Source organism: Pinus tabuliformis, chromosome J (genome assembly GCF_031772625.1).
Source record: "Pinus tabuliformis cultivar Carrire ecotype Pingquan chromosome J, CPIR1, whole genome shotgun sequence".
Classification (NCBI taxonomy): Eukaryota; Viridiplantae; Streptophyta; class Pinopsida; order Pinales; family Pinaceae; genus Pinus; species Pinus tabuliformis.
The window spans coordinates 1,280,580,363-1,280,592,788 of record NC_142295.1 but is presented as its reverse complement, the minus strand read 5'-3'; the positions used below and the strand labels follow the sequence as shown (position 1 = coordinate 1,280,592,788).

The following is a 12,426-nucleotide window of genomic DNA, read 5'->3' as shown; positions in this document are numbered from 1 at the left end:
TTGGATAATAGAAATAGCACAAAACAATGCTTCCACATCCTCATCCTTTCTTGAGAGTGCATCTGCAACAACATTTTTCTTCCCTTTTTCGTAGATGATTTCAAAATCATAACCCAACATATTTGTGACCCATTTTTATTGTTCTTCAGAGGATAATATTTGTTCTAAAAAGTATGTAAGACTATCATGATCTGTTTTTACCTTGAAGTGTCTTTCCATTAGGTAGAGTCACCATTTCTTAAGTTCATGTAGTATTGCCAACATTTCCTTCTCATAAATAGCTTTGTGTAAATACTTTCCTTTGATTGGACGACTTTTGAAAGCAATGAGTCTTTCATCTTGCATTAAAACAGCACCAATTCCATTTCTTGAAGCATCACATTCCACAATAAAGGTTTTTGTGAAGTTTGGCATAGCTAAGAGCGGTGCTTGGCACATTGCCTCTTTAAGATGTTCGAAGGCCTTTGTTTCTTCTGGAGTCCATGAAAATGAATTTTCCTTCAATAATGTTGTTAGAGGTGCTGTTATTCTCCCATAATTCTTAATAAACTTGCAATAATACCTTATCAACTCGAGAAATATTCATAGATGCTTTCTGGATGTGAGGATTTTCCATTCCTTAATGGCTTTAATTTTGATAGGGTCTACCTTAACACATTCATGAGATACAATATGACCCAGATATTCCATCTCTTGTACTCCAAAGAAACATTTGGAGCTTTTTGCATATAATTGTTTCTCCTCCAATAGTTTGAGCACCCTGTCAACATGTTGAACATGATCCTTCCAAGACTTGTTGTAGATTAATATATCATCAAAAAATAGTAACACAAATTTTCTAAGGAAGGGTTTGAAAATGGAATTCATCAAACCTTGAAATGTAAAAGGTGCATTGGTAAGGCCAAAGGCATGACCAAAAATTCGTAATGACCCTCATGAGTTCTAAATGCTGTTTTCGGAATGTCTTCAGTTTTCATTCTGATTTGAAGATACACTGAATGAAGATCCAACTTGGTGAAGTAAATTAATCCATGCAATTCATCCAATAATTCATCAATGACAGGAATAGGAAATTTATCTTTAATAGTGAGCTTATTAAGCTCCCTATAATCTGGACACCTGCCCCATGATCCATCCTTCTTGTGAACCAATACTACTAGAGCAAAGAAAGAACTTTGACTAGGTTGAATTATACCAGCCTCTAGCATTTCTTCAACCATACGTTCAATTTCACTCTTTTGGGCATAGGGATATTTGTACGGCCTAATGTTTTGAGGAACACTCCTGGAATCAAATGAATAGAATGATCATGATCACGAATAGGTGGGAGGTCTTTGGGAGTCTCAAATACCTTGGAATGATTGTCCAAGAATTTTTGAATATCTCGAGAAATAGATGATTTCGATGTGGGAACCTCTAGCGAACATAATTATGCAATTACGCCTCATTGTTCCTTCATTAGAAGCTTTTTCATACTGTTAGAGATGAATATATTTCTCGGTTTCCCTGTAATACCCCTTAATTCAACTTCCTTTCCTTCCGCACAAAATTTGATGAAAAGTTCTTGAAGATTAAAAGCTATTGTACCCAAGGATTGTAGCCATTGGACTCCTAGTACAACATCGACATCACCCATTGGAATGGAAAGCATTGGGCTATTCAATACATATTCTCCCATAGATAGATTGATATTATGGCACTTTCCAGATAAATTGGTGGTTCCTCCACTTGAAACCATCACTTGACACTCTGGTGCTAGATATAGGAAGCAATTCAATTCCTTGGCTATCTTACAATGAATAAAATTATGGGTACTTCCTGAATCAATCAACACTATTACCTTTTTCTTCTTGATATTTCCTTCTATCTTGATAGTTTAAGGAGTGGTAATTTCAGCCAATGCATTACAAGATATGGCCAGATTCATTTCTTCTTTATCTAGGGTTTGTTCCTGGAGTATATCCTTTTCTTTTGAAATTTCTTGTTCCTTTTCTTCATCCTCTTCACAGTCTATGTAGAATAATTTCTTCTCAGCACACTTATGCCCTTTAGTGTATTTGCTATCACAAATGTAACAAAGCCCCTTTTCTCTTATTTCTTCCAATTGTTGTGGTGTCAACCTTGTAGGTTGTGGAAGGCTAGGGGCAACAACACTTCCATGTTTATATTTGTGAGTGGTAGGCTTCCTGGTTTCCATAATTTTGCTTTCCATTTTTCTTGCTAACCTGAATGCATTCTCCAACGAATCAAGTTCCCAAAGGTGAACCTCATGTTGGATATTATCCTTTAAAGTCACTATGAACACATCAATCCCATGCTCCTCTAGAATATATTTTACCCTTATGTTCAATTTTTGGAAATACTCAATGTGTCCCATCATTGAACCCTTTTGTTTGAGATTTATCAATTGGTTAAAAAAGGTGTTGCTTTTTGTATCCTCATAATGTGCTATCATTTCTTCCATAAAAATTTCCCAGGTGAAAATTTGTTTATGAGAGCAAAGCCATCGATACCATACAAACTGATTTGGTTCCAAATATAAAGTTCTAATACATACCTTTTGTGTGTTTTGCACATTATGGAGATCAAAAAATTGCTCCATCTGTAGTATCCATGTTTCGGGATCCTTTCCATCAAACTTCCTCATATCGATTTTTGGAACATGGTGGGTCTTAAATCCAACATTAGAGTATATGGAATCATTATTAACATTTATTTTGTTCTCATCATGAGTTTCCCTTACTATCCTTTCACCATTAGCAACCATTTCTTGTAGCAACTTGTTCAAATTTATCTTCAATTCTTCCATCTTAGCGTCCATGCCATTCATCTTAGCTTCCATGCCATCCATCTTAGCTTCCACGACATCCATCTTAAGTTGCATGCCATTCATATTAGCTTCAATGCCATTCATCTTGGCTTTAGTTACCTTTTTTCAGAGTGAAATTTGTTGTACTTGGTCTTGTAATTTTGATACATCATGTTGCATTTTTTCCTCTTCTTCACGAGTCATGCTAGAGATTTTAGGTTGCTTACTAGGTGTTTTCATTTTCTTTCCTCAGGGCATTAATTAATGCTAATAGTTCTTCACTATTCCCTTGGAATTCCTTCAAACTAATTTTTCAAACCAATCTTATGCAAAATTTAAAAAAAATACACACCTTTTTTTTTCACTTTGTAAGCACTTGATATTGAATCTGCTATATCTCTATAACAGTGGATCTCGAATATCTAAAATTTCATCCAGAAGTATCCCTTTGAGTCCTCTTTCTAACCCCACAAGTCTGATCAAGATTGGATTCTCCAAGGAAGAGTTATGCCAAATCTCCCATGGTGACCTGATTATAGACTAGTTTAGTAGAGCGAACTTGTACGAAGTTCCACATGTCACTGTTTCGACCTTAGTACCTAAAACTGATATACAGAAAACTACATGCCATCTCTTTCTAAACTTCTTATGAAATTTAAATCTGATACTCAGAAAAAAAGTTATGATGATTTTCCCCAGGTCACCTGTTTGGAATGTAAGTTGGTAGTCTGCAAAAACCCTAACTTCCTCAGATCATATCTCCAAAAATATAGGGACACAAGCTCTGAAATTCAGACCCAAAGTTCAGAACAATTTCGGTTCAAATGGGTTTTTATTTTAGCTTCTGAAACATCGCAGAAAAAAGTTATAGGGAAAATTCCATGATGGCCTATTTGGAGCACCGAAACCCTAGAATCCAAAGCTCTGATACCAAATGTTATGAAACCAGCTCACAAAAAGATGGAAAAGATAGATCAACACCTTAGAAATAAGCCTCTTCGAGGAGGAAACCTCTACATTACACAAATGAACAATTCTTGGATGATACAAATGACAAGATCTCCTTTCTATACATAGGAGTCTAAGGGGTCATAATATAATCAGAGCTGGCATAACAATAATAATGTAAGGGCACAATAATAACAATAGTGGGCTTCTAAGGGGCACAATAATAAAAATATGGGGACTACATGGGCACAATAATATAATAATGGGGTTGTACTAATAACAATAAGGGGTTACACTAGTAGTATAGGGACCTAACACAGATGAACACTTGCAATACCTAGAGACATAGCAACACTCATGGCAAGAAATCTGTCAGTGGAAAACCAAAACGAACTTGAGAACTGATTTGCAACATACATGTGTGACTGATCATGAAGGTTGTGAAATTTATGCCGGGAGGTTGAGAGATTGACCACCAAAACTGCACAAGGCATAGTCTGGGCTGTCAGGAGGCTAATTGACTACTAGAACAGTTCAATGCATAGTCCATCTTGGCTCGCTGAGGACTAAAACTGCGCAATGCGCAATTTCAATCAATAGTGACATGCAACTAGCAAAATTCATTGTGCAATTTATGGGGCCAACAGGACACTGCCTCCAAGAATTGTGCAATGCAAGCCTAGAGGTCAGTGCCTCACTACAAGTGTGCAATTTTTGGAGGGAAATCAAAACCTTTGCTTCCGAAAGTGTATAGTGCTAGTCGTGTAAGGCACAGTCTGGGCCAAGGCAACCTAGTCCAGTCGACGGGCAACTGAAAACATGAGAAGTGTGAATGCATGATGAGATGAGTGAAAACTAGAGTGAATGATCATTCATGTAAACAACAAGCATAGGATTTAGAAAACAGGGAAAGCATGCATGTGTGTGAAGCAAGTTGCTGCAACGACGATCGTCTGTGCAAAATAGTGTCATGCATGCGACAACAGTGAGATGCGAATGAAAACTAAAATGAAGATTCTACAAGCTAACATACATCAAAACAATATCCAACACTCACCGAAATCAAGAAGACAACACTCGCACGAAGAGAAACACAAAAAGTGACAGAAATGTAAAGCAAGACATGAAAAGCGAGCTTACCCCAAAACAATTGAGTTGAATGTGCCGACGACTCCTAGATACAATGTGGGATGTCAGATATGCAAGGTCATTATGAGGAATGAGCTCTGCAGCATCCGTTTGATGAGTTTTGATAAAACCAAGGTTGTGACACGTATGCCACAAATATAGGAAAAGTGACACTTGGTGGGAGGTTTCTGAAATAATCCTTGCATGTAACCTCCAACTGCTAAAAATATATCCCTGAATCGAGGGATGCCTTTGAATTCTGCCTTGGGAAAAGTAGTCCATGCATGAAAATCAGTTTTGCTCGGTCCGAGAGGGAACTGGTCAACTCAACTGCACATGCAACAATCTGCTCAGCTGGGAGGAACAATGTGCATTTCTGCGAGGGAGATGGGTTGGCTGCCCAAAAGATTTGCACAATTTCTTGGTAGAGTAGATGAATACTGCCTATGATTGCGCAATTTTTGGGCTCAGTAGCCCTGCTGGGAGGAATTGTACAAATTTTCCAGTGAACAATGACAGGAAGATTTGCGCAATTATGGAGCCCAACGAGTTGCTAGATAGAATTGCGCAAGTTTTGGAGGGAAGGCTAGTTCCCCTTCAGAATTACGTAATTTCTTGAGGGATCTACTTAGCCTGCAACTGGACCAAGTTCGGAGAAACAACCTATGAGGTGGATGCAACAAGCTCTCATAGACAAGTTGTCATTCTGAAAGAAAAGTATTGAAGCTTGTGTACTTGACAAGGCAAGACATGCTGCTGTGAAAGGTTGGTAGGGAGGCTCTAAAATGAAGCTAAGAAAAAATTTTGGAGGGTGGTTGTAGCCGCTACAAAAAAAATATAAAAAAAAGGGGGTGAGCGCTCTCTCCAAGGTTTGATGGAAAGAAATGCACTGAGAAGGAAAATTAGTTGACTTGTTTTGGAAGGGGTATGGATGGGTGAATGGAGAACCGTACAAACCAGGTTTAATAGGGGTTAGATCTCTCTCTCCAAGGTTTGATGGAAATAAATTCACCCAAAAGTACAATTAGGAGGTTGGTAGTGGAAGCGTCTTGATTTGTGTATGAAATGAAGGGACACAAAGAAACACATCTTTAATCAGGTATTTTTTTGCTACAAGGTATTACAACACACCTCTACTGGGAAATATAAATACTGAATCTTTGGCTAACATAGATTGCATATTAGATCAATTCATGTCATAGTTTTGAATGAAGATGCTAGCTTGAGGAGCTACATTGAATGTAGAAAAAATCAAATATTTGACCAGGAACAAGGGATTTCCATAAATTGTAAGAAGAGCCCCTATTTTAGATAGACCCAAAATAAGTCCATACAATCGTTGAACTAAGAGCTTGTTGTTCTTCATTGTTTTCTTGGATTTTTTTGCTATCAATGTAGAATATATATAGTAAGTTTGACCCCAAGAACTCTAGGATGATATCACCGATTGTGATACAATGATTGGAGAGTAATCTTCAGGTTCTAGTGGAGGAGAGGCATGGAATGGAGTAGGAGATGGTTTGGGTTTACTTACATGTATCTGAACAAAAACTGGAAGAAGATGGTTTAAGATGCCACCAACATGAAGCCTAGACATGACACCCACAAAAATTCCATTGTTGTAGGTAGATGGTTTCGTCTGTTCATATTTTCCTCTCTCATCTACAAACTTGTCATTCTGATCAAGCCCTCCAACAAGAGTACCATGCAAAACATTGGGATCACTTCTCTTGCTCCTAAACCAAGTGGCATAGCCCCCTCTGCAGGCCATGAAGGACGAATTTACTTTGTAAGATATGATAGATGAAGCTCAGTGGTGTACTGTATGAGGTCAGTTGCTACCATAGCAAACTATATAACTTATGGCTCTTGGATTGTCTCCGAGGATGTAATCTATCTGAGATTGAGCAAAGGACAAAAGCTCTAAGAGCTGCAACACTTCACTTGAGAACTGAAGTTTCTTGCAAGAAATAATGAGGTAATAAGATTAAATTATGAGGAGACAAACTAGATGTTGTTCCATTTATTTCAAAATAGGAGGCCACTTAAAGTTTTCTATACAATCCTACTACCTCTCAAAAAGCATGCACACATGAAAAAATTTGCTTTTTCCTGGTAGTTATATAGAATAATATTACTCTACCCACCTCTACCTTGCACGAGGGACTTTGAGGTCAGGACCTAAACTCTCGCATACTTGACATCCCAACTAAATTTAGTCATTTTCCATCCCATTCCACTAAGAGAAGTGGCATTTTCAATCACATAGTTCATGTAAGATAGATCTCTAGTAGCCTCATAAAGCCATGTCACTACCCAAAGAAGCTCATCCGCATATCCACTCTTTGAGGAATAATACTTCTGTGCAGCAGTAATGTTGTTGTGATATTTGCCTCTGTACTTGTCAAAAAATGTAAAAATCTACTTGGCATGGTTGAGAAGCTCATTAAAGTAGGTGGGATCAGAGTGCCTAAAAACAATTGAAGAAGTAGCCATTGCAGCTTCTATTTCTCCTACAATATTTGAGCCAGGATTGTTTGCATCAATTCTATATGTCTATCAAGGTGTGGTCATGTCTTGTGGTATTTACCAACAATAATGGTTTGAGTCGCCATCACCCACCTTTCCATATAGCACATCAAGATCTATTTGTGCATTGAGAAAATAATTAGTCCCCCATCTAATAACCTCCATCGAATGACCCAACTCACCACTACTGGACAGTTTCTTACCGTATGTAATAACACTCCATGAGAGCATGGTGACTATGAATTCCATTGGGAGGCCAAATTTAACATTGTCACAAGTGTCAGAGTATCCCCTCCTACTAGATCCAACCCATTGGTCGATCCATCACGCAAACTAGAATCAACCCTCCAGGTGACTCTCTGATTTCTAGGAAGATTTCTAGATCTCCGAGTCTTGTAAAACATGATACTCTTTCTCAATGATGCACCATAGTTATGACCAATTGTTGCAGCTCCAATGCAGAGTGGAAAACACAAAACATACACATATGAAGCCATGGAGAAACTCAATTGAAAAAAAACTAGATGGACCCACGTTAGATAAGGCCCCTTTGTGAGAACCTAGGGTTAGTTATTTCTGATATGATAACATGCAATGGACAAGGAGGAGACAATCATTGAAATAATTATGCAACAAAATATGTGAAAGTTGGGAATCAATCTCAATGCGAATCAAGTACAGATATATGAAGCCAAAATGTCTTGTCTCAAATCAAGCATATGAGAAGACGTACTCAAAACGAATATTTTAGAGGACTAATGCAATTCACTACAAAAAAAAAAACCCAAATGACCATATATGAATGTGAGAAAGATGAGAAATATAACCTCCACTACTATCTATTATGATTAAGATTAAAACAGTTTACCATATATATCTATATTCCTCGACACATCAAAATTGTATTCATTAAAATGAACCTCAATAAAATCAAATATGAGAGACTTCCAACAAAAAAAACCGACAACAATGGACAATATAGCCACAGTGAAATAGGATCAACACCCAAAACAATCTACAAAACACAACCTATGCATTATAAATATGCAAAGCATTCTGTAGATCCAAGTGAGAGCATTTCTTACTTCTCCAACGACCTACACCAAAACATACAACATTATCTTCTATTACTGCTTAGAGATCACAAAGCCACAATGCTCATCAACAGAAGCACTAGGGAAAGGATGACATACACACAATGGCTATGGATTATGGGCTCTTTTTCTTCATAAAATTAAGAAATATGGCATGAGGGATAATAGCAACTAAGATGAGGAGTGAAGAAAGGATAGAGAAGTGAAGACAATATATGCACAACGTTGGAGGAAATTTCCCAATATCTAATAATTAACAAAATGTTATATTATTTTATGAAAATATAGTAACTATTTTTCTTTAATGCCATTGACAAACTAGTTCCAAGTTCCCACTGATCTTCCTTCTAACATCTCTTCACACTCATTGTCATACCAGTTTCTACACATTAAATTCCCAAATTTACTTCAATCCCATTGATCCCTTGACCTTAATTCATCTATACCCAACTATATAAAACAACCATTTCATTTTCTCTGCTAATTTTTCCATTTTTACCATTAGAAACCTAGATGAAGACAAATAGTGAGATCGTGAACTGTTGACCTCTAACAAAAAATAACAAGAAATCCCCTACATATATCTCAATCCCCTCTGCCCATTACCCATGATCACAAATAGATTAAAAAATTCCCTTTTTTCCAACAACCTTCTATTTTTTTTTCCCTTTGCCAACAATGGTTGTTTATGCTATGTAGGCTATGTATAAGTGCCCTATTAAACACTTATGCTTACAATGAATTTGATATTCATTCTGTTAGGTCGCTATAATACTAGTGACTACCCCATTACTATTGTAGTTGTATCCCTTATTAATATTGTTGTGCCCCTATTGTCCCCATATTATTATTACTGTGCCCCATAGAATCCTTCTACTGTTATTTTTGTGGCTTTATATTATTATTGTTAGGTCGGCTGGGTTATATTGTGACTCCTTAGACTCCTTTATATAGAAAGGAGGTTTTGTCATTTGTATCATCCAAGAATTGTTCATTTATGTAATGTAAAGGAGGTTGCCCCCTCGAAGAGGCTGAATTCTAAGGCGTTGATCTATCTTTTCTATCTTTTTTTTGAGCTGGTTTCATAACATTTGGTATTAGAGCTTTGGATTCTAGGGTTTCGCTGCTCCAAATAGGTGATCGTGGAATTTTCGATATAACTTTTTCTCTGCGACATTTCAGAAGCTAAAAAAAAAACCCATTTGAGAAGCAATTGTACTAAACTTTGGATCCAAATTTCAGAGCTTTTCACGCTATATTTGCAGAGATATGATTTGAGGAAGTTGGTCTTTTTGCAGATTCCTGAATTACATTCCAAACAAGTGACCTGGGGAAAATCGTCATAACTTTCTCTCTGAGCATCAGATTGAAATTTCGTAAGAAGGTACATAAAGAGGATGGACTTTAGTTTCTTTTATATATATTTTCAGAGAAAAATGTTGAAACAATGACTCGTGGCACGTCATACAAGTTCGCTCTACTGAACTAGTCTATACTCAGGTCACTGTGAGAGATTTGGCATAAATCTTCCTTGGGGAATCCAATTTGGATAAAACTGGTGGCATTGGAAAGAGGACATAGAGGGATACTGTAGGTCACAATTTCAGAACTAGATGATCCGAAATTACAGAGATACATCAGAGGCAATATCGAGCTCCTACAAAGTGAAAAAAGGTGTGTAGTTTTTTTATTTATTTTATTTTTTCTTAAGCTTGGTTTGAAAAATTATTTTGAAGAATTCAAAGGGCATAGTAGAGCATTATAATCAGTAACTGATGCCCCGAGGAAATAAAATGCAAACACTTAGTAAGCAACCTGAAAGCGCTAGCATGACTCATGAAGAAGAGGAAGAAATGCTACATGATATATTAAAATTACAAGACCAAGTGCAACAAATGTCACTCTCACAAAAGCTAACAGAAGCTAACATAAAGGGCGTGGAATCTAAGATAAATGGTGTGGAATCTAAGATAAAGGGCGTGGAAGCTAAGATGATTGGCATGTAAGCTAAGACAGACAATTTGAAGATAGATTTGAAGATAGGCATGGAATATTTGAAGACAGATTTGACAAAGTTTCTACAAGAAATGGTTACTAATGGTGAAAGGGTAGTAAAGGAAACTCATGATGAGAAAAAAAGAAATGTTAATCATGATTTCATAGACTCTACTATTGGACTGAAGACCCACCATATTCCAAAAATCGATATGAGGAAGTTTGATGGCAAGGATCCCTCAACATGGATATTACAAATGGAGCAATTTTTCGATCTCAATAATGTGCAAAACACACAAAAGGTACGTTTGCAACTTTATATTTGGAACCAAATATATTTGTATGGTATCAATGGATTTGCTTTCATAAAAAAATTATCACTTGGGCAATTTTTATGAAAGAATTGATAGCACATTATGAGGATACAAAAATCAACACTTTTTCCGTTTCCCGGTTAAATCTAGTTGTTGTCATTTTAGCCGTTATCTTGTCTGGAAAATTGGGTCATGGGATATTCTGCCCTGTCTATTTAATGTGCAAAATGAGATCTGCTCATTTAACTTGTCCTGATGATGAACCACACTGGTTGGTTCGAAACGCGCCGACAAATGTTTCTCTATGTGATTTTCACCGAAGAATCTTCAAAAATTTGATATGGATCACAAAAGCCTTAATTCAACAATTGATAAGTCTCAAACAAAAGGGTTCAATAATGGAGCACATTGAGGAGTTCCAAAAATTGAACATAAGGGTAAAAAATATTCCAGAGGAGCATAGGATTGATGTGTTCATAGGGACTTTAAAGGATAATATCCAACATGATGTTCGCCTTTGGGAACCTGATTCATTAGAGAAGGCATTCAGGTTAGCAAGAAAAATGGAAAGCAAAATTATGGCAACCAGGAAGCATACCACTCACAACTATATAGATGGAAGTGTTGTTGCCCCTAGTCTTCCACAACCTATAAGGTTGACACCACAACAATTGGAAGAAAAAAGAGCAAAAGGGCTTTGTTACAGTTGTGATAGAAAATACACTAAAGGTCATAAGTGTGCTAAGAAGAAATTATTCTACATCGATTGTGAAGAGGGAGAAGAAAATGAGAAAGAAAGGTCAAAAGAAGAGGATATACTCCAGGAAAAAGCCTAGATAAAGAAGAAATGAATCTGACCATATCTTGTAATGCATTGGCTAGAATTACCACTCCTCAAACCATCAAGATAGAAGGACAAATCAAGAAGAAAAAGGTAATAGTGTTGAGTGATTCAGGAAGTACCCATAATTTTATTCATTGTAAGATAGCAAAAGAATTGAATTGCTTCCTATATCCAACACGAGAGTGTCAAGTGATGGTTGCAAATGGAGGAATGATAAATTGCTCTGGAAAGTGCCATAATATCAAGCTATCCATGGGAGAATATGTATTGACTAGCCCAAAGCTTTCCATTCCAATGGGAGGTGCTGATGTTACTAGGAGTCCAATGGCTACAATCCTTGGGTACAATAGCTTTTAATTTTCAAGAAATTTTCATGAAATTTTTTGTGGAAGGAAAGGAAGTTGAATTAAGGGGTATTGCAGGGAAACAAGGAAAGATAATCAGCTCTAACGGTATGAAAAAGCTTCTAAAAAAGGAACAAAGAGGTGTAATTGCACAATTATGTTCACTAGATGTTTCAACATTGGAATAATCTATTTATCCAAAACTCCAAAAAGTCTTGGACAATCATTCCAAGGTATTTGAGACTCCTAAAGGTCTGCCACCTATTCATGATCATGATCATGCTATTCATCTGATTCCAGGAAGTGTTCCTCCAAACATAAGGCTGTACAGATATCCCTATGCCCAAAAGAGTGAAATTGAAAGTATGGTTGCAGAAATGCTAGAAGCTGGTATAATTCAACCTAGTCAAAGTTCTTTCTC

The 12,426-nt window shown here is 36.8% G+C and overlaps 1 pseudogene; it reads right to left on the bottom strand.

Annotated features, from left to right (window-relative positions):
- Positions 1-6,071: 6,071 nt before the first annotated feature.
- Positions 6,072-7,911, bottom strand: LOC149231923 (endoglucanase 19 pseudogene; annotated as a pseudogene).
- Positions 7,912-12,426: the final 4,515 nt, after the last annotated feature.